The sequence below is a fragment of the Saccopteryx leptura genome, chromosome 5 (assembly GCF_036850995.1).
Source record: "Saccopteryx leptura isolate mSacLep1 chromosome 5, mSacLep1_pri_phased_curated, whole genome shotgun sequence".
NCBI classification, from domain to species: Eukaryota; Metazoa; Chordata; class Mammalia; order Chiroptera; family Emballonuridae; genus Saccopteryx; species Saccopteryx leptura.
The window spans coordinates 60960882-60985459 of record NC_089507.1 but is presented as its reverse complement, the minus strand read 5'-3'; positions in this window follow the sequence as shown (position 1 = coordinate 60985459).

Below are 24578 nucleotides of genomic sequence, written 5' to 3'. Positions count from 1 at the left end.
CCATAAAATTTTCCTTTTATCTCTGGTAATACTCTTCAAGTCTACTTTTGGAATTAACATAGTAATAACAATTTTCTTATGCTTACTGATTTCATGATATATTGTTTTATATTTATATTTATTTATTTCAGTTTCTCTCTTAAAATAAATTATTTTAAAAACACATTTTCTTGTTTTAATCACATATATTGTATTGTTACTTTTAATGTGAATTTCTTCTCTAAATATATTTGTTTCCAATTATAGTTTGTTTTAAAAGTTTTCTGGTCCAACATCGTCTCTTGATTTTGCATACTTTAATCTTTGAAAGCTTTGCAGTATTTGTGGGATTTTTGGTCTTTATAATGTGCAATGATGTCTATGAAGAACAATTTTTATGATTTCATTTTCTGTTGCCTTAGGTATTTAGTCTTGGAATATGTGTCTTTCACACATTTTACTTATGTTTCAGTCCTTCCTTATTTATCCTCTTCCACACCTAAGATGTCATGTTGATTCCATTGTTATTGTTACTTGGAGTGAAGCTAACTATTTGTTAAAGATTCATGTAGTTTAAAACAGAGAGAGTAAAATGAGCCAGTCAGCTTTATCTTGGAATTTCTGTTGCAAGTCCCCTTCATAAATCTTTTATTTCCTCGGTCCCAGGGACAACTTTGTTGTAGTTGTTATTCTTGTTAGTGTTCAAGAGGTTTACTAAAAAAGTCATTTGCTGACAGCTCTCTGACAATCACTATACTCTTACCCTCCAAGGGCTCCCTAAGCTAACACAGTGAACATAGAAGTTCCTGATCAATGCTATTTCTCCTTTAGTTACACCACAGCTTTCTGTGGTGTCAGACAAGATCTGCAACGGGGTTTTACCATTCCCTCACGTGATATATGCATACCCTTAGTTTCTGTCTCTATGATCAGGGGCATTTATATAGTCCATTTGTGACAATGCTCTTTAATTTTAAGAAAAGTCAGAAAACAGAGGCCAATTCTCATCTTTCTCCTGCAGTTTGGTCCTTATTTTATAATACTTTGCAGGTATGATTTGGATTTCTGGTTTTCTAAATTTTTAATATTTATTATTTTTGTGAGTTCCAAAGAAAAGGAATGCAAAACAAAACAAAACAAAACAAAACAAAAAAAAACCTTTTCTTCTGCTATATTTCACTGGGAGTCCAGTAAATATTTTCTGAAGCTTTCAGTTTATATTGCACAGTTCAGATAAAGGTGATAAAGTAATGTCAAAGATTTGTGATACTTCCTTTGTACGTCAGGTGTTTTAGGATTTTGTGAGTCTTAAAGTACCAATTTTACTGCACCATGAATAATACTTTCAGCTCAAGCATTACCTATTAAAGGAGACAGTGTTGTATTGAGTTTAATGCCATGGTTTTGAAGTCACACAGGCCTGGGTTAAACTGTTATATCAACCACACACTTGTGGTATGGTAATTGGGAAATTGCTTAATTTCCCTAGATCTTAATTTCTCTTTCTATATGTTGGTGATGAAAATACCTCACCGTGGATATGGTAAATTTAAAAGGAACAACACAGAGGGAACGATTGGTGTTTAGTTATTGCTGAATGAACAATAGCATTTATGATTATTATTTTAGATAAAGATCTCTGATTGACTCAAATTGGAATATTTATTATCATAAAGTATATTGCAAAATTCCACCTATCATAATCCTTTGGTAGAAATATCTAAGTAACCCTCCCCAGATAAAAATAATAATTTTTCTGGAGAAACAAACAAAAAATAATTAGAAATGTTTTCTATGTCCTAGGACCTTGATATCTGAGCTTACTGGGAAAAAAGTTATGCTCATGGAAGTCTATGCCAGCTGGTAGCATGTTATCTTTTGTCTTGTCTACACCCTGACCTTTCAGCTTTATAACTTCCAAATGTTTATTGTATGAGAACTGCCCTTTTAAAATTGACACAGTGATTAAAATTGAAAATGAGAGCTGAAACTCGTCTCTAATAAATAAGCTGGATCTGAGTATACATCTGCCCAGCAAACTCTTCTAAGCAAGCAGACACATATTTCTTCATTTGCAACGAAAGACTAAAGGTGACATTTATAACATTCAATAATTTTTATCCTTATCTGTTTATTCAGTGGTGAGATTGAATTTGGTAAGTGCTTCACTCACGTTGATTCTACTCATAGGCTATCTTTCAAATAGTCAGCTATTAAATTGGTTCATCTAGAGTCTTGTTGACATATATTTCTTATAAATTTCATTTTCTAAGAATACACACTTCAAAAAAAAAAAAAAAAGAGTCAGCAAAGCAGAACTCCCTGTACTCCAGCAGTTTATTTTGCTAGCAGACCCTCCGGCGTCATCCAAGCTTCCCAGTCTCTATAACAGGTTCTTCTAACTACTTTGCTAACTTCCAATCGTATCTATAATATTATTCACACCTGAATAGAGATGAATGGCCATTATTCAAACCTATTTTTCATAGTAACTACAGGGAAGAAAATCCCCAAAACAAAATAGAATACCCATAGCAACTTCAGCTTTATACTATGCAAAGAACATTGTGATTCAGAGGAAAGATTTCATAGTGATACAATATATTTAAATACAGTTGAAATCAAGTCAGATGTGAAACAGACACAGGGATTTTACTTTTTCCTCTTCCTTATGTTATTTTCTTCTTCTTAAATTCTAGTCACAGTGGCCTTTTTATTGATTCTGGAACATGCTAAGGTAGAATCTTTGGACTAGTTTTTAGGACCTTTATCACCAACTGATCCCTCTCCTTGGAATACTGTTCTTCATATTTTCATATGACTGACTCTCAATTCAAAAGTTACTCCTTCAGGCAGATTTTCCTGATCCTTACTCTTTAACTCAGTGCCCCTGATTTATTTTTCTTCAGAACATTTAACTCTATGTGAAATTACAGATGCTCCTCTACTTATAATAGGGTTACGTCCTGATAAACCCATTGTAAGTTAAAAAATATCACGAGCTGAAAATGCATGTATATACCTAACCTACTGAACATCATAGTTTAACCTAGATTACTTTAAATGTGCCCTGAAAAGTTACATTAGGCTACAGCAGGCAATTATCTTGAATTTCATCTCAGGAGTAACTTCCCTTTTCTCATCAGAAGCAGGAGACACAGATGAGCGTTTTGTAGGTATGATGGGATGTGAAAATGTAAACACATCTAAAAAATGCTGGCAGTACAGTGCCATGTAGAGTATCCGTTGCTTACCCTCATGACCCCGTGCTTGACTGGGAGCTGAGCTCATTGCCTCTGCCCAGCCTCACAAGAGAGTAAAGCACTGAAAAAGGTCAAAATTCAAAATGTTAAAGTACGGTTTCTAGAGAACATTTATTGCTTCTATACCATAGTAAAGTTGAAATAAATCGTTAGTCTGAATCATCATAAGTCAGGAGTGTCTCTATTTTATTTGTTTTTAAAACCTTTTGGCCCTGGCCAGTTGGCTCAGTGGATGGAGCGTCGGCCTGGTATACAGACTTCTCATGTTCAATCCCAGGTCAAGGCACACATGAGAAGCGACCATCTGCTTTTCTCCACCTCCAGGTCCCCCCACCTCCCGCTCTTGCAGGTGGTGGCTTGATTGATTGGTTCGAGCATAGGCCCGGGACGCTGAGGATAGGTCGGTTGATTCGAGCAGCCCCCCAGCAGGGGTTGCGGAGTAGATCTCAGCTGGGCGAATACAAGAGTCTGCCTCATTATATCCCCTTTTCTCACTTAAAAACAAATACAAAAACATTCTCCCTTTACTGGATGTAGTCTACATGATAGGAAGGAGTTGTGTTTTTTCATTATTTCTTTTTGTGCATAAAAAGGCTTATAATATAGTAGGTGTTCAGTAAATACTTGTTGAATAGGTGAATGAATGAACATTTACCAACCAGCTTTCTGTATGGAAGTTTGATTCCAACATCCTGTTTTAAGCTGGGGTCTAAGCTAATCACATTAAATCATGGTGACCACACTTAGTTCATCTCTGTTCTGCTTTTCAGGTAAATAGAAGGTGGATTCTTTTATTTCAAAAGCCTGAATTTCCTACTTGTCTTCACTAAGTTCTATATCTGAATTTGGAGAATGTATCTAAATCTTACTCATTTGCTAGAAAAAGAATATTGACATCACTAGGTCAAGTAAATGAGACTCTCTTGACTTCAAATTGTTCTAATTGTCTCCCTCCTATAATTGTTGTATTTTTCAGGCAAAATGCTTTATAGTGTCTGAACACACCAATTTAGAATGCTTAAACATTTAAAATATTCAAGTAATAATAGTGATAATTTTTCTATCATTCAAGAATCTACAAAAATCCTGAGAACATTGGAAGGTCTCGTCACTTTGTAAATGTTCCTTATTATTAAGCATGACAACATTTGGGTGCTTTAGGAAAGGTCACTCACTGTTAAAAGTTGAGGGTCCTAAGGGACCTAAAAATCACCTAGTTCAACTGCTCTCTCAGTGTTTGGATTCTCTCTATAAGATTTCTTCCAAGTGATTGTCTTGTTAGACTGCCTCGACATCTTTAGTAGGATTAACATGCTGATTTTAGATAGCAAATTCTATTTTTGCACAATATGATTGTAAAATATAGGTCTTCTTATATTAAGTGATTAAATATTTTTCTGAGGACTCCTTCAATTGATTCCATTTATATACCATGGAACATACTGAACAATTTTATATCCAATTACCAAAATAATTTTTCTTTTAATATTTCTATTATGAAAACAACACAGGCTTATAGTAACAATTTAAATAATATAACAGAATTCAAAATAAAAGTATCTCTTTCTCATTCCATCTTAGTCCTGCTTTTCAAAAGTAGCCAGTATCAAAGTTTTCTTTGGGACCCTTTGAGAAATTATTCATTTAAAAATACAGATATCTACCGAGATAGAAATTATGTAGATCAAAAACTACATAATGTAAAATACACAGTAGTCTGATCTTTTTATTTTACAGCTGATTCTTAGTCTCCTATTAAAATATACATATCTACTTCACTCTTTTTATTGCAGAATATTCCATTGGAAAAATACTGATTGATGTGTTTCCAAGCATGTGTAAAATATATGTGTTGGTTCAATTTTTCAAAAGGGATTTGTTGAATCAATTTTTTTATTTCTTTATAAATGAGAATTTTGCTCTTTCAAAAAATAATTTGTACTTTGTTTTGAAATGATATAACACAATTACTTTTCTTTCAAGTTTTATAACAAGTTTTCTCTCTTTTTTAGGAGAAAGCATGAACCAAATATGCTGTGCCTGAGATTCAAACTTTTTTCATTTTTAGAGAAACAAGCTGACATTGAACTGGTTAGCACCTTTAGAACTAACAAATGAGTGTGTGTGTATGTGTGTATATATATATATATGTTTTGCATTAGAAACAATAGCATGTTTTTATAGTAAAATGATAAAAGATTAGTTGTTTGAGAAATGACTGCTTTTTTTTAGATTTCAAAATAAACTTCTAAAAATGCACCTGCTTTTATAATTCTACAATCAAACTTTTTATTTTTAAAGAACTTAAACTTACAGAAAAGTTGCAAAATTGTTGCCTGACCTGTGGTGGCGCAGTGGATAAAGTGTTGACCTGGAAATGCTGAGGTCGCCGGTTCGAAACCCTGGGCTTGCCTGGTCAAGGCACATATGGGAGTTGATGCTTCTAGCTCCTCCCCCCTTCTCTCTCTCTGTCTCTCCTCTCTCTCTCTGTCTCTCCCTCTCCTCTCTAAAAAAATGAATAAATTAATTAAAAAAAAGAAAGTACTGACTTAACATCACATAATAAACCTTCCTCTTAAAAAAAAAAAATTGTCCAGAGAGTACATACATAGCTTTTCAGTTTTTCCATAATATAACTTTCAGTTCCATAAGCCAGTTAGGATCCCACCTAACATTTAATTGTTGTGCTTTCTTAGTTTTCTGCAAGCTGGGACAGTTCCCTGGTCTTTCCTTGTTTGACAAATTTCATGAGTACTTGTCAGCTATTTTGTAGAGTGTCTGTTTGGTTTTGTCAGTTCTTTCATTACTAGAATGAGATTGTTTATGCATTTTTGCAACAAAATGTTAAGTGATGGGTCCTATTCACTGCATTATAACAAGGGGAAAATTATTTTCATAGGTATTAAAACTGGTGATGTCAACCTCAATCACATGGCTAATTTGTGGGTTGTTCAGTTACTCCAATGTGAGTTTACTATTTTCCCTTTGTAACTGATTAATATCTTGAGGCAGATATTTTGAGGTTATGCAATTATTCTTTTTTTTCAAACTTTTATCCACTGCAATTCTCATCCACTGTAGATCTTGCTTTCAACAATTATGATTATGATATTTCCCTAATGATAATTTTATATTTCCTTTAGTTTTTCCACATTTATTTATTAAAATTCTTTGGTAAAAGAGTTGCTACTTCATTTATTTACTTAATAATTTATATTTATATGGACTTCTATATATTTATTTTATTCTATAGGTTATATTCAAATACCATCATTATTTATTTTGTTCCTCAAATTACTTCAAATTTGTCTATTGAGAGTATAGCAAAATACCACAGATTGGGTGACTGAAACATCAGAAATCAATTTCTCACAATTCAGGAGGTTGGAAGTCTAATATCAAAGAGCAGGCAGGTTTGATTTCTCCTCAGAACTCTCTCCTCGTCATGCAGATGGCAGTATTCTCACTGTGTCCTCACACGGCCTTTCCTCTGTGCCTGCACATCCTGTGTCTTCTCTTTTCATAAGGACACTGGCCCATGTTTAATCATAATTGTCTTCTTATCTCCAAATACTGTCAAATTTGGGGTTACTTGCATATAAATTCAATGCATAACAACATTTATTTGTCTCCAAGTGCCTTTGATTAATATTCAAAGTTGGCTGCCACTCATAGCCTCTCCTTTCATACCAGCGGTCTGCTTCTGCTGAGGCGGTCTGGTTTCCCTGCACCCTCACCCTGTCTCCCTCCTCTGCTTCCCCATAGTACAAAAGGACAACGATAAGGCTCACACTCTTCACCCTTTTCAGATATATATATTTAGAGAGAGGCAGGGAGAGAGGGACAGAGAGACAGGAACACTGAGCTGTTCCTGTGGGTGCCCTGACCAGGGATCAAACCAACAGCCTCTGTGCTTCAGGAGAATGGTCCAACCAACTGAGCTAACCATCCAGGGCCTCAGAGATTTATATTGCAAGCAGAGTCATTGCTGGACCCTGGCTGGGTAGCTCAGTTGGTTAGAGAATTGCTCCTCGTATGCCAAGGTTTCAGGTTCATTCTCTGGTCAAGGATCATACAACAATCAACCAATGAATGCGTAAATATGTGGAACAACAAATCAATGTCTCTCTCTCTCTCCCCCTTCCTCTCTTTCTAAAAAAACAAAATGAAAAAAATAAAAAAAAAACTTTTAAAAAGAATCGGCAATAGAATATATAAATAAATGGAACAACAAATTGATGTTTCTTTTTCTATTTCTTCCCTCCACTCTCTCTTAAAAAAAAAAAAAAAAAAAGCAGAGCCATTGAGTCATTCAGGGCCTGCTGATTATAGGGAGACTACATGATCTGAAAGATTAAAAGGTGTTAATGTCTCCTTTAAAAACTTTCTTAATTTGAAGTAAATTTCATTGGATTTAACAGCTCTCAGTCATAGTTTGTAGTTTTGCTGTGCTTTCCTAGTTTTATTGCACATGGAGTTTTCTCCTCTGTTTTTCATTCTCTTTATTGTTTTTAGTTCACTTTAGAATGGGAGGATATGCCTTTATTTGGTCATTCTGTTTAATTTACAGATAAACTAAATAAATCATTGTTATTTTTAATATTATGGAAATTCTAAAGAGATAACTGTGCATATCAATGGAGATTTTATACTGATAAATATAAAAATTTTCCTCTAAATATTTGTATTAAACATAATAATAATTAAAATAAAAGCCACCAACATGAATTAAGCTCTTATTATATGCCAGGTATTGTGCTAAGTATCCATAAAGAAAACCTAATTCACCCTTATAGCCATCCTAAGGCAGAGATAACAAATGGGAATAGTTGTTCAAATACACCCAAGTGTTAAATGTTAGAGCTGAATATTAAATAAGGTCTACCTACATAAATTACATATTGTCAACCTCTATGTTTTAGAGATTATCTTTGGAAGAAAAAAATATAAACCCATAAAAGAAATAAATACAGAGAAACAATAACTGAACACACTTGGAGATTTTATACTATTATTTTAAATGATTATATTATTTCAAGTAATGTCACTACAATATATGTTAACTCATTTTATAAATGTACTCATAGAATATAGAATAAAACAAACACATATATGTCATAGTCACTATATAATTTTTTACTTGAAAAGCAACATATTGCCTCTACTGTGAGTGGCTTATTTGTTTCATTGTTATTTGCTTCTTTATGCAGAAAATGAACCCCTGGCACTGGTTACTATACACTAATATAGCCAATAGAGACTGATGCAGTTTTTTTCTCCATGCCCAAATATCTATTAATATAGAGAAAATCTGGATTAACTGGTCCTGAATGTGCAAAAATGAGTTGAGCTTTCTGTGCTCGATGATTGAATGCATCCTTGGATCAGCCTATCAAGCTTTAATTGAACTACAAATCCAACGATAATTGAAATACGACTCTAGTCCAAAACAGATATATCCTGAGCTTTAGTTAATGAACAGAGGCAAATGGAGACCTCTGCTTATATTCCTGGCATCCTTTGACTAAGATCTAAAAAATATGGCTTTACAGTACTTAAAATGAACAGTTATGTAACAATAATTAGGCAGTATCTACTCTGTGCTCAATAAATGAGACTAGAAAAATAAAATGTGACATTAGAATATTTAAAAATAACAAATCTTTATCTATATTTTATGTTCTTCAAGACCATATGTTTCTACATACACTATAAATGCATTATTAAATACATAGTAGTTGCTGAATATATATTTTATTTGTATGTATGAATGGTTGGTCTTTGGAGCAAGTAGAGTAGCCTATGAGGTATGTAACAGAGTCTACTCATTATAAAAGTTACATTAGTTGATATAAAAGGTTTGTTTACAAAATAAGAGGATATATACTAGTTAGTACTGCAGTTGTTATTGTCAACATTTTTCATCTTGTATTTTGAATGAACTCATTGGCTTAGAATTACCAACATTAGTTAGGCATATCCACTTAACAGTGTCACCTTGACAAGGTCTGAGAGCTGTGAATTCAATGTCTAAAATATTTTTGGGTGTGTTATTATTTTAAATATTCATATTTAAAAATAAACACAAAGTAAAGATAAGAATGACTGAGTAAATAAATCAAAGTGACAAACTTATAGAGATGGAGAGGTGATGGATGAGTGGTTGTGAGGTGTTAGAAATGAGAGAAAGTATGGAGAGGTATGTGAGTATAAAGGGTAGTATGACATCTTTGTAGTAATGGAATTGTTTTGTGTCTTGAATGTGGTGGTAATTGTAGGAATCTATACATGAAATACACATGCTACAAGTGACAATATGTAGTAAAATGGCACAGATACATTGTACCAATATCAATTTTCTGGTCTTGATATTGTTATATAGCTATATAACATGTAATCATTAGGAGAAACTGGTGAATGATACACAGGACCTCTCTGCTATTTTTGCATCTTCCAGTGAATTTATTAACTATTTAAAAGTATAAGTATAAAAATGATTGAGCAGAGTTAATATTGACTTGCATAATAGTTTTGTGCTTTCTTTCACCACACACATTTAAATATTTTCTACAGTTCTAGTTTGAACGATGCTATTTACAAGCTGTACATATTTGGGCTTTTGACAAGCAGTTGTAAGTGGTATATCAACTCATCAAATGCATCATGTACTCTTGTTTTTAAATGATGAACACATGGTTTTCAATCTGATATTTTTCTTTGGAGGACAGAATTTCTAAAGTGTTTTGTTCAAATCACTGTTATGACACTTGCTCGTTTCTACCTTTATTGCAAATATGATTTATATATTTTACCAGTGCAAAAAAAATGTGATATACTGGAGTTGTCCTGATTTTATAGTTTCTCTGTGATGCCAAGTATACTTTGAAACACTATATCAATATTCTGTTTTTCACAGTTTTTTTCTTGTGTTCCTATATATTACACTTGAGTGGTATAGATCTTCATAATACATAAATAATGCTATAGGACATATTGCTGGCATCTTATTATATTTGTCTATAAGTGTATGAGAAAGATATTACAGATTTTTTGCCCTGTCTCTGTCAATGTTAGAAATCATTGATAAACAAATATTCATCTCATTGTTTCCATCTGCATTTCTTTAAAAACTAATGAAATTGAATATTTATTTTCATTTGTGTTTCTTATTTTTGAATTGCCTCTTTGTGGTGATTTGCTTTTTTCTTTGACTTAGATAGTATTTTTTTTTTCAATTTATATAAGGAGATGCTTCTGTCTATTAATATGGAGCTTTCGTTGGATATGTTTCAAATATTCTTGCGTAGTGTATCTTCAGTGGGAGAAGAAAATCCATGGTGTATTCAAGGAATTTAAGAAAAGCAAGAAAGCTTGTGTTATTGATGCACAAAGCATGAAGGAGAGCAGGAGTAAAGAACCATCAGAGATACAGAACTTCGGTGGTGTGTCACTTCAAGAAAAAACCCATAATTTTGCGATATTTATAGTTTAAATAACAAAAATATATAATTTTAATATATAACTGTATGTAATAAACCAAAAACTAATTATTTAACTTACCTGCTTAGTGACTTCTTTGTTCATCTGTCAGTCAGTTTCTTTTGTTAGTCTTGATATTATTTAACTTGTGTGGGGTGCCGTGAACTAAGATAAGTGAGAGGGAGAGGGAATTCTTTAACTAACCTGCCTATTAGTGACTTTTTGTTGCTGAATTTCATTTGCTAAATCTTCAACTGAAGGTTGGTATTTTATACACCTCAAGCCCAAGCAAGCACTACTACTAACTTCATCTGTCAATCTAGTTTTTGTTGTTGTTGTTGTTGGTTTTGATATTATTTAACGCTGAGAATAAGGTCTCACAGAAGTACATAGAGGGAAAAATTGTGAGTAAAGCCATTGCTATATTTTTCATGGTGCTAAAAGTATGTGGTAATTGGTTCCAGGCACTCCAAATTTCCTGCTCATAGTGGCACTCCTCTTGATTCTCCAAGCAGCACCTTTCCAGATTCTCAAGCTTTGACTTCAAGTCGACAAACACCTGAGCCCAGATGCTGTCTTGAAATTCTGCAAGTTGCATCTTATGTAAATTAAAATGGCTGCTGCTATTTCTAATGGCGGGAAACGGCATCCATAGCACAGGCCCTTGCCCCTCCCAGCCTCCCCCTCACTTATCTCAGTAATGATGGTCAATTAGAAATCCACAACACCCCAGAACAGTAGACTGGATGATGATTGCTGTGGTTATGTGGTTGCTGGTAATGTCAATCACAGGGCACCCAGAGATGCATCCCCCTGCGGCATTCCGCTGCTCCCTGCTCCACCAGCTGGAAGCAAGGTCAAAGATCCCCTAACAGCCTAACTGGAAGTCCCAGAACTAGACGCTCTATGTTGGAATTCTGTTGTTTTGGCCTACAGACCTCTGGCACAGAGTGTCTGCACTACAGCAAATGTTTTATCCTCTACTACTGCACCTGGCCATGCAGGAGCCGAGGATGAAATGTCCTTCTCAGCATGCGGCCCCATTCTTCTCTGGTATGTGGCCACTTGCGGCTGTGTGTCATCAAAAATGGCTACGTGTGTCAGTGCTGACACACGTGTCATAGGCTCGCCATCATGGGGATAGAGCATTGGCCTGGCATATGGACATCCTGGGTTTGATTCCCAGTCAGGGCACACAGGAGAAGTGACTATCTGCTTCTTCGCATCCCTCTTCCCTTTCTCTTCCTCATCCCCTCCCACAGCTAGTGGTTCAGTTGATTTGAGTGCAGACATGGGCGCTTAGGATAGCTCAGTTGGAGCACATTAGCCTCGGGCACTAAAAATAGCTCGGTACTTAAGCATTGGTCCTAGATAGAGTTTCCAGGTGGATCCTGGCCAGGGAGCATGTGTGAGTCTGCCTTACTATCTCCCCTTCTCTCACCTTAAACAAACAAGCAAAACTCTTAGCAAAAAGAATAGACTGTAGTAAGTAAATGACAAACAACTGAGTTCATTCTCAATATGACTCTTAACATTGTGTCAGAAGAAAACTCTGAATTCTGATGAGCCTAAGAATTACTTTAATGCCACAGCTCTAAAGAACTACAGATAACTCTTTCTAAGTTACATCTTAGTCTCATTCTGATATCCACAGTGTGAGCATGTCTGCAACAAACAGTTTGTGAACTCACAACATAAATCTAGCCAGTGGAGTGATTCTGTTACAGACTAAAACATTAGTAGCATTAACAACAAAAACTCATTCATGGAGTTACTCTCATGGGAGTCATAACAGGTGCATGTCATTAACGAATTGGAAGCCAGAAGACTCAGCTACAACAGCATTTACATATTAAATAGAATAGGGTTGGGAAACAATAGTATCCTCATTATAGTTAGTCTTCCAAAGTTTACAAATGCCACTTCTCAAAATTAAATAATCTACAAATTTTGTGTTCACAAACAAGCATATATTTTGTGGGCCCTCAAAAAATACTAGCTGACTGACTGACAGATAAACACTTCTATAGACAGATAAACACTTCTAAGTGAACTATAGCCATATATTTAAAGAGGTAGTATCAGATCTACATGTATAAACTAAATATAAAATATACTAGAAACATAGCAATAATGCAATAGTAAAAATATCTTTCTAAATTGTGAGTTCTTTGAACAGCAAATGAAGGTAAAGCACAGTAAGTATTAAAATATCCCAAATGAAAGTTTTATAAAGTATGTTTACTCTACAAAATGGGTGCTCTTCCAAGATTATAAACTAATCCACTTTTGTGACTTCAAATCTTTACCCCACCTATCAACTAGTACATAAATCATGAGGCCAAGGATCTTGTGTGATATTTCTTAAAAAGGAAATATATAAAGAAACAGCTGAGACAAAAGCAAGTATTAACAAGTGGACATTTGATTACCCCTTCTCCTCTCAGTTTTTATTATGCTAAATCCTCATTAAATATTCTTACTTATATCCATGAGTATATCCCTAATAATTTAACTGAAATGTAGCAACACTTTGACTAACAATCTTAAGTCCAATATTTACCAGTTTTATGAACTTAAACAAGATTGAACCTTTCTGAGTTTAATATTTTTATTTCAATAATGGGAATAATTTATTACACAATTTCTTTAAAATATTTTTAAAGCTATGTATAACATTTGGTATAGTGCTGGGCTTTTAATGTGCATGAAATATCTAATTTGCTGTCTTAGTTAGTAATCAAGAATGATAATGACAATTTCCCCAGTAACAAATTTCTATTTAGTATAAGTTTTGTTAATAATGGGGCTGTAGCAGGGCAGCTGAACTTACAGGATGCGGCAGTAGAGTAGCCTCTGGAGGAAAGGACAAGTCTGGCTGAAAGGAGGGTACTGCTCTCTGGGGTGGCACAGGCTGGATGTTTGAAATGTGTTAAGTTACTCTGGCCTGACCCAAAGGAGAAAGTCAAGACCACAAAACAGCAACAAGCTCATCTCAGGGGGAGGACAGAGGGAGTCAGTAACCTTCAGAAAGAGTTAAGAAGAAATCTAAACTCTAGAATGAAGATATGATCTAGCCTATTATATTAAAGGTCAAAGAAAAGGATTTTGATGCTGCTGTTATTTCTTTGTTTTAAGAACTTGGAAGTGCCATTCCTATAATTTATGTGGCATATAGAAATCAGTCATGCCTGAGTCTAAAGAAACTTTTCAGTAGTCACAAACACTCCAACTACTACTTCATTTTCTACAGAGGTTAGAGACTATTTGTAAGATGGACTATAAAAATACAGTGACTTATTGTCCAAATAATACAACTTATGAATACTATACTGCTCACAAAAATTAGGGAATGTTTTATTGCTTCATATTCATTTTGAAAATCCTCTGATTTTTGTGAGCAGTATATATTAATAGGGCACTAACAAACACCATGTATGTGGCAGAAAGTGGCTCATAAAAGTCTAAAATTATGCTCTTTATACAGTCACTCCCTCACTTCTCCTTCACCAAATTTGGGGCTAAGATTTCAATAAAAGATACAGACCTACTGTAGTAAGCATCAAATTTTTTATCTAAAACTACTTCTTAGAATTGTTAATAGTTCTATGAGAAGCTATTTTTAGACGAAATTTAGTTGAGAAAATTGACCTTTATATTAAAAAAAAAGTAACAAGCCCATATTAAATAACAGGTAAGGAGCTAAATTTGAAACCAAGAATATTTAAAATTTAGGAAGACATACTATGTTGCTGAGTGAAAATAATAAACCCAAAACATAACCATATAGGGGTATAAAACAATCTCAGTATATAAATACTAATAAAATTGAAATCAGAATTCCAAGATATCTTGTTATAGCTTATCAAGCTAATTTTAAAATATATATGAAATATAATATGAGTGTAAAAATAGTCAAGAAATTATGAAAAAAAGTATTGAGGAAGAACTTACCCTATCTTTTAATAAAACTTATTAGAAAGCTGCAAACTGAACAATATGACTGTGGGATAAGAATAGGTTAGTAGCCTAACTGGTAATGGTGCAGTGGATACTGCATCAACCTAGAATGCTGAGGTTCTGGTTCAAAACCTGAGGTAGCCAGCTTGAGAACTAACTCATAGTCTTGAATGTGGGATCTCGAGCTTGAGCACAGGATCATTGACATGATCCCAAGTTCACTGGTTTGAGCCTAAAGGTTGATGGCTTGAATCCCAAGTTCATTATCTTGAAGCCTAAGCTTGCTGGCTTGAGCCCAAAGGTCACTGGCTTAAGCAAGGGGTCATTGGCTCAGCTGGAACCCCTGGTCAATGCATGTTTGAGAAGCAATCAATGAACAACTAAAGTAAAGCAACTAAGAGTTGATGCTTCCCACTTTTTCTCTCTCTTCCTCTCTCTCTTGCTCTCTCTTTCAAAAACAAAAATAAATAGATGAGTAAATAAATAATTCTGGCTATAGTTATACTCCTAACTAAAATCTTCAGAGAAAAGACACCAAAAACAGAATTAAAAGACATAATATAATTAAAAATGTTTTCAACACATATGATAATGAGCTATTCCTAATACATAAAAGCTTTCACTGAGAAATAAGAACTAAACCAAGCAGCTCAATTGAAAAATGTATAAGAAAAATAAACAAATTAAAATCTATATAGAATATTACTAATTCATTAATCTATAAAATTTGCTCTTCTCTAAAATTCTTTCTTCTCTAAAATTTCCAGACCTCCCAGTTAAAATTCCCAATTTATTAGAACTACTAATATCAGCTGAAAATTGATTTTTAAAAATACATACTAAGGTGAGAAAAAACATACCTTCTAAGGTATCTGCCTTTGCTCAAGTAAAAGCCATAAATTTTTTTTTTCCCCGTTTTACAGATTGAGGAGACAGAAGAATTCTATTGATTTTTTACATGACACTCTGGAGAAGGTTACATATAAAATTAGAATTACAATTCAGGGATAACCATAAAAATAAAAAAAAGACAGTAACACTGTCCTCCAGAAATATAATACAATGTAAATCACACAGAAGAGGAGAGGTTTTCAGATGCCAAGGAGTAACTAAATCTCTGGAGTACATAGTCAATATTATTAGCGAGGTCTATGGATGGAAAGGCATGAGTGGCGGATAAGGCATCACAGACTATGTTAATGGCACCCAAAATTAGATTTTAACTTTTTCCACTATTTTTTGTCAAACTATCTGTATAAATTTCCCATAGACAGTAAGCCAAATACTTGAGTTTGAATATCTGTCAGTCACTTTGTTGTCATAAAAATCATCACTTTTCTATAAAACCAATCTACTAAACCAATATATCCTTCTCAATATATTGAATTTAAAGACATATACACTTTCTCTTCATTAGAAAATCATTATTTTGAAAATAATTTCTGTTAACGTACTGGTTTTCTTCCCTCCCCAACTCCTTCTTCTCTCCCTCCCCTCTTTTCCTCTTTTCTGTCCAATAAGTAGCTAATAGAAAATAAATATCTTCTCTGTCTCTCTATTGCTGCTATCTTTTGCTATCTATAGGAAGATCCAAAAAAAAAAACATATTGACTTTACTTTTGCTGCCCTACAGTAATAAATTCTTTGGGATCTTTCCCATAATAAACATACAGTTAACAATTTAGTGATTGCAAAATAAATTTTACAAAAAAAAATTACAAAAATAATCTCAGTAACCTGTGATAGTATTAAAAATTAGTGTGTGTTGCCTGACCAGGTGGTGGCGCAGTGGATAGAGTGTCGGACTGGGATGCAGAGGACCCAGGTTCGAGACCCTGAGGTCACCAGCTTGAGCGCGGGCTCATTTGGTTTGAGCAAAAGCCCACCAGCTTGAACCCAAGGTCGCTGGCTCCAGCAAGGGGTTACTAGGTCTGCTGAAGGCCCACGGTCAAGGCACATATGAGAAAGCAATCAATGAACAACTAAGGTGCCACAACAAAGAAGTGATGCTTCTCATCTCTCTCCGTTCCTGTCTGTCTGTCCATCTATCCCTCTCTCTGACTCTCTCTCTTTCTCTGTAAAAAATAAATAAATTAAAAAAATTAGTGTGTCAAGCACACAATAGGGATTTATTGGATTTATTTTTATCTTTATCAAATTTTATGATCTACATTCTATACCCACTTCACCTGAAAGGAGAAAACTGAGACTCAGAGAGCCTGAGATCACAGGTCTTGTGAGAGGTAGAAATGAGTTTCCTGAAGGCAGAGATGTCTGAATCTGAAATACTACTTACCCCTCACCCTACCACTGTTCTACAGGTTCTAGAATGTATGGTTTTAGTTCTGTGAGGATACTATATTCATTAGTAGTTTCCGAACAATTCAAGGCATTTAGAAATAACATTACATTCTGTCTCATGACAAGGGAGGAGCTGTGTCCTGTGAGAGAGATAGTATCCCATTTCTCTGCCTTGGTCTTAGACTTGCTGCAAAAGCAAGTGAAAATATATGAAATATTTAGTGAACACTTTAGTGTTGTAAGGAATGTGTGCAGCCTGCTGGTTTAATAGATTTCCCAGACTATAATCATTTTAGCTTAGTTACTTTTTTTTCTATTTCATGGATAAAAGTGACCAAATCGAAACTCAGCCTTCATGTTTGTCTCCTGGTTGAGACCCTGGCAAGCACACCGTCAGGTTTCATTCACCAGAAAAGGCACACCTGACTTCCTTTCAACAGACATCTGAGCAACTCTCAAAGATGCATTACCATTAGAGGGGGAGGTAAGAAATGAGTATCAGATTAGCAAAGGCATGATATCTGAATTAAAGGAGTCCTGTATAGAAGCCAGAGAGGGTACAGACAGAGACAAAGTGATTAAGAAATCTTATCTCTGCCAATGTCCATATCCTAAGAGCTGGAATTTAAATTAGAATCTTCTTTTATTTCCTCTAGGACAGAAACTCATTGCAGTCACACTGCCTAGAAACTGAGTTGCTTAGAACAAAAAGCTTTGTCCCGGAAATAGAAAATCAGGGTTATAACGGTCCAGATATATAAATATGTATATGGACTACCTTTTCTTGTAACAAATGGCAAGAGAGCTCTGCAGGTGACAGTGAGAGAGTCACGTGGAGGGCCTGCTTTATCACCTACCCCTGGCTATGTTTTCCAAACAGCACTCTCGCCATTCCTAAACCCTGGGCCATCATTAGTCCTTGCACATGGAAGCAATGAAGGTGTCTCTTAAAGTAAATCATTTGAGGATTTTTATAATCTCAAATAAAAATTTCTAATACTTTTTTCTAAGTTTTCCAGGTTTAAGGTTTTAATCTTTTATTATTTATTGTGCAGACATTTTGAAGAGTGTGGGGAGCAGCCCTAGTTAAATAGTTGGATGGCAAAATCTGTGCTGTCTAACGCTTTGTTAAAAACTAGCGTGTTCTTTCTTTTTCATATCATTGCCTTTATATCCTCTGGTGCTTAAAAATTAATAGCATGTGGCTTTATAAACCTTTGGCTGTTGATTAGTAACATTACTGATAAATATATTTTAGAGATTTTATAAGAAAGAAAGTCCGCATATAAATTTTCTCTTTAACCACTAGACAGACCATGGGCACTCATTCCAACTGAACATATTTTCCAGTGTTTTTTTTTAATTATTATTATATCAGGATAAAGAAAATAATATGTCAATTAAAACAAACTATTGCAAACAGCAACTTTGAAAATTAATAAAAATGTTAACAGGCAAATGCTATGGAATAAAGGTAAATATTTCTAACTTTATTCCTAGTGAGGATTTAATAAAATGAAAAACTATAGCAAATAATTTTTTTGTAGAATTAAATGGAAATAACTTCAACGGGGGAAAGGTATACTGTTCTAACTTCTTTTTTGAAAGTCATAGTCACTGTATTTACTTCTGGTATTCAGTGGAATTGATTTGTTTCTGCCGAGTAAGTCTTAGATATGAACAGGGTTAGAAAATCAAGAAACTTGAAAGGGTCTGACTCTTATCTAAAAACAGGAAAAACAGAAAACAGACATACTGGGAATCAACACAAAATGTGAATTCAAAGTCTGAAGTCATAAGGCATTGACTATTGAATTATTGCTCTCGTATATTTATGTGTTTGCAAGTCCAACATACCTACATAGGAATCTTCTTTGGTTTTCAGGAAAAATCAAAGAAGGCAAGAATGAGGGAAGGCAGGTAGAGAGCAAAAGAGTAAAATAGAGGGAGAAAAGAAATGAAAGCTGAACGATTACTGGTGAATGTATGATGAGAACTGAATCAGGTACAAAAGGGCTTTTATTCCTATGCAGCTTCTTTAACGCAATTCTAGCTATATTGTGTATTAGCATTTACAACTAAATATTACATCTATTCTTTCAAGAGAAGAATCTTCGTTCCTGCTTTTAGACTCTGATTGTGAAAGGCTTTACTGTAATTTTGGATTATGCATGCCATTTGGACCTTCCATTTATTTGTGGCAGCAATACTGATGAGTGTACTGTTTGTCCTGTGATTGCTATCTTTCAGTGAGCATTTTGTTCTGTTACGATCGCCTAGAACATTTTATTCTCCAGAAGAGGTGGCACAGACGGATTCTTCATTTTAAGCATGCTCCTTTAAATTTCCCAAGTTTTAAAATATTTTAAATTATCTTTCAAATAATAAAAAAGTGTTGGAGGGGGAATGATCAGAACTGGAACACATTTTAAAATTTATATTGAATATTGTTACTTTTATTTTGGAAATGAAAATATATTATGAAACGGTTCCTGACACAGAGAACTCTTTCATGATATGCATTAATGATATAAACATGTGGATGGAATTAAATTCAGCTGTAGAAACACAGGGTAATTCTGAGTGCTTTTTACCACATCATATTTTTTTTTGTTTACCTTTCCTTATGCAGGTTTCAGCAGCAGAAGCTGTAATGCTGATTTTTAAATAAAGACAGTTTAAATGTTGCTGGTTATTTTTTAAATAAGAATAGTGACTTTAACTGTTTTATAAATGTTACGCTGTTGCTTGCAAGCCATCTTTGTGATTTTCAAAAATGAGCAACTGGTGATTAGAAGAATATGACTTTTATTTTAAGTAGTTAAGTAATTTAATTTCTCAGTAACATTACATCAAAACCTATACAAAAATATCTTGTAAAAATTTACTATAGAAATAAGTGTTTACAATGTATATATACTTAGAAAAATGATCTGAGGTGACACACAGAGTAGCAGATGGTTATAAATAAAGTTAGAGAGGTCAGAAACATTTTTCAACAAAATGTGTTTGACAAAAAAAATTATAACAGGAACATATGACAAGGCACTGTGATTTAGATTTAAATATAGCTCTGGGCTTCCAGATTGCCAAGTCAAATAAGAATACACTTCTTAAATGACAAAAGGAAACATACCAAATCTTACGATAAGAAAGGTAGAAATCACTATGCAAATTATATGGTAAATAATTCTGCTAAGAAGAATCCAATTCTCAAGACACAGACTATATAGATGGGCTTATGCAAGTAGCTAGACAGACATTTCCTAAATGTTTTTGGGAGGAGGAAGAAGTAGCATCACTTCCCATGATTATTGATTTTCACATCCATTTACTAGCTCATTACATAATGATGCTATATACAGTAGGGGAGCAGCACTTTTCTGCACTTGTAGTTCTTGGCCTAAAATGCTCTTCTTTTCTGCTGTATTAGAGTAATTCCTTCTTATCTTTAAGACTCATCACAAACTTTAATCTCCAAATTGAAGGTTTCTTTAAGCATCTAAGATCTTATTATAGTACCCCAGTATGGTACTTTTCAGTGTGTTGTTATAGTTGACTGACTTCTCCCTATTAGACTATACACTTCTTGAATGCATGAAATACCTTAGTTAATATTTTTTATTCCTAGTACCTAATGTGGTCTTTGACACTTAGTAGATAGATCCTCAATAAATCTTTGGTGGATGAATGGATGGCTGAATGAATGAAAGAGTAAATTTAGGGTTGAACTGTAGAAGTTTGTCATCAGTGAATGGGTTTGAAATGAGAAAAGCTGAGTGAGATAAAATGAAAGAGAGGAAAAGACAGCATTATATGGAGAGGGTGGGTGTGTCTCAGCCTCAGAGCTCAGATTTCACATACTTCCTGGAGCACCTTCCTATCATTCAAAGTCAGTGTGAATATTGATTCTTATGAGTAGAATTTGGTAAAGTATGAAAAAAGATTTGGTTTAATCACATTTCTAAAGCTCAAGCTTCTTTGTACTTAAGAGTTGAAGGAGAGAACTGAAGAAAATCTTGGTTCAGTTCTGTTCTATAAGACAGATTTTTTCAGGCATTCTTTTTTTTTTTTTTAAGTGAGAGGAAGGGATAGTGAGACAGACTTCTGCTTGTGCCCCTAATTGGATTCACCCAGCAAACCCCATCTGGGGCTGGGGCTTGGACCAACTGAGCTATTCTCAGTGCCTGAGGCTGATGCTTAAACAAATTGAAACACTGCCTTTGAGAGGGGAAGAGAGAGAGAAGGGGAGAGGGAGGGAAGGAGAAGCAAATGGTCGCTTCTCATGTGTACCCTGACTGGGGATCGAACTCAGGATATACATACACTGGGCCAACACTCTATCCACTGAGTTAATTGGTCAGCACTGGCATTCATTATTAATATCATCTTTATCATAGTTGCCACTGAGAAAGGCAATTTATATTTAACAAGAACTGCTATTAATTAGTACTCATAGGCATACTCTTTCTTTTTGTTTGTTCTGATATTCCAAAACTGCTGAGAATAAATGCCTGTCATTTAATTATATTAAATTAGATATGTGAACAACAGAATTCTGGCATCAAGGACTGTATTAGCAAATTCTGCCAATTAGTAACACACAGCAAGTATCGTACACTTTTCCTTTGCATTAGCAGCTTATATATCATATAGTGGCATGGCAACAAACACAGCTAGCATGGTATGACTGTCACATTTTCCACATGTTCATTTTTAACTACTTTGCCTTTTAAAGAAAACATACAGTATGCTGTAGGCCTAAACATGAAATGCTTCCCAAAATATGAGATAATTATATGCTTATGAACTAATATGAAAACACACTTCTTCAGATAATTATGAACACTTATTTTTCCACATAGGAAGCTAGCCAAGAAGGAAAGATGTGCTGCATTTTGGGAAGTCATCCATTTTTAATAAAGTACACACAGAAAGTTGTCAAATTTCTTGTGATTAAACGAACAATCAAAAATGAAAAGATATTCTAAAATGACGATGAACATCCACCATACATGGCCCCATTAAACAGCAATCCTATGAAAAAACAAAATCTGCTATAAGAATACATGCTGGTTGTCATTAAGAAACATTTATTTGCCTGACCAGGCGGTGGTGCAGTGGATAGAGCATCGGACTGGGATGCGGACAACCCAGGTTCGAGACCCCGAGGTCGCCAGCTTGAGAAGGGGTTCATCTGGTTTGAGCAAAAGCTCATCAGTTTGGACCCACGATCGCTGGCTCGAGCAAGGGCTTACTTGGTCTGCTGAAGGCCTGTGGTCAAGGCACATATGAGAAAGCAATCAATGAACAACTAAGGTGTCGCAACGTGCAACGAAAACTAATGATTGATGCCTCTCATCTCTCTGTCCCTGTCTATCCCTCTCTCTGACTCTGTCTCTGAAAAAAAAAAAGAAACATTTATTCTTTTAATAGACTATATATATTTTTCCTATATATATTTAAAGTGATAATTGATATGGTTTGATTAAAATCTACCATCTAGCTCGCTGTTTTTTATTAGTTCCATTTGTTCTTTGATTATCATTATACTTTTGCTTTTTCTGGGCTTAATAAAGCTTTTTAATGATTCTGTTATCTCCTCTACTGACATATTATTTAGATATATAAAAATTTGCAATTGTCCTCAGAATTCTACTATATACATGTGCATTTGTATGTATGTATATATATATATGTATATGTGTTTGTTTGTGTGTATATACATACACACACATATATGTTTATGGTTTAATAATATCTCATCACCTCACATATTGAAAGGACCTTATAATAGTGTATTCCCAGTTTCTCCCCCTCATTCTTTATTACTGTTACCATCTTTAGCTCCAGTCAATTATCTTTAGAGCAGTTAAAATTTTTAAAAAATTAATTTTACCTTAATTTATTCCTCTTCAATGCTATTTATATCTTGTGTAAATCTAGGTTTTTATATTCATTCTGCTTCAATAACTTCCTTAAACATCTTTTTTCAAGATAGTCTGCTAACAAAAATTAATTTCTGTTTGTTTAAGAAAAAAATATTTCCTCTTAATTTTTTACTAATATTTTACTGGGTATAGAATTCTAGATTGGCAGACTTTCTCTTTTTGTACTTGAAAGATATCACTCTATTGAATACTTTCTTTCATGGTATCTGATGAGAAATCTACTATAATTTTTACTATTTTTTTATAGTTAACAAGGAAACTTTTTCTCATTGTAAGATTTGCTATTTATCTTTGCTTTTAAACAATTTGAATATGATATATATATAACTTATATATATATATATATAAATTTTCCTTTACCCACCACAAACCCATGCTTTTCTAAGCTTCTTAATTGTGCAATTTGGAGTCTTTTCATTAATTTTGGTGAATTCTGAGCCATTTTTTAAATTAATATTTTGGTTTCATTCACTCTCTTCACCTTCTATGATTCTAATTTTTCATATGTTAGACTGTTTGATATTGTTTCACAACTCATGGATGCTCCCACTTTTTATGCATTATTCTTTTTGTGTTTTAAGATTGGGTAATTTTATTAACTTATATGTGAGTTCACTGATTCCTTGGTCATGTAAAGTGTACTGATGATCCTATTAAAAGTAGTCTTCATCTCATTTCTTGTTTTATATTTCTATTATTTCCATTTAATTTTTATAGTTTCAATTTCTATCATGAGTATATCTGTTCTTATATGTGCTCTACATTTTCATTCAGAGACTTTAACATATTAATTATAAATATTTTAAATTCTTTGATATTCTGAGTCTGGTTGTGATGATTGCATTTTTTTTCAAACTTAAAAAAAATTTCATATGTTTTGTAATGTTCTTTTAAAAGCTGGACATATTTCATGAAATAGTAGATACTGAGATAAATGCCTTTTTATAGTTGGACATGTTATGGCTATCCTTTTAGTGTGAAGAATTGTATTGACATACTGAGTAGCTGTGCTGGATTTGCAATTTGTTGCACAGACTTCAAGTTTCTTTAGCTGTAGAGTGTAGACAAGTTTTCCAAGGCTTTTTTTTTCTCCCTCAATATTTTCTCTCCAGAGGGAGTACAACTCTCCAGCTGCATCCCATTGTTATAATTAACCAGATGCTTGTTGGCATGGTGCCAGGCAAGAAGTGGGGTAGGGAGGAGAAAGTTCTCTGATGTTCTGACTAAGCCTTATTCTTAGGCAGGGTGAACCTGGGCCTCAGAGTGGTGTGGCCTTCACAAGTGCTCCCACCCTTGCTCCAGCCACAGTGCTTTGTTAGTCCTCCCCCTTACCCAGAGGTAGAAATTTATTATTTCGCTGTTTCTTTTCTCTAGATTAAATGGGTGTCCAATAGTGCCCTAAGCAAGATTTTTGTGACTCTTTCCCCTACAGACTATCTCCTTACAGGGGAATTAAGGAAGATAAATTTGGGTAGGGTTTGACAGTGGCTGCTGTTCCCCTCCCCCTGACAAGTACCATGAGGGAAGTTTCTTGGAATTCTAAGCAATCTTCTCTGGGAGTTGATTGATGTGGCTCATGGAGACCATGTTAGTGGGTGCAGACCTCCCCTATATATTCAGCCAAAAATGACGTACACCTCCCATT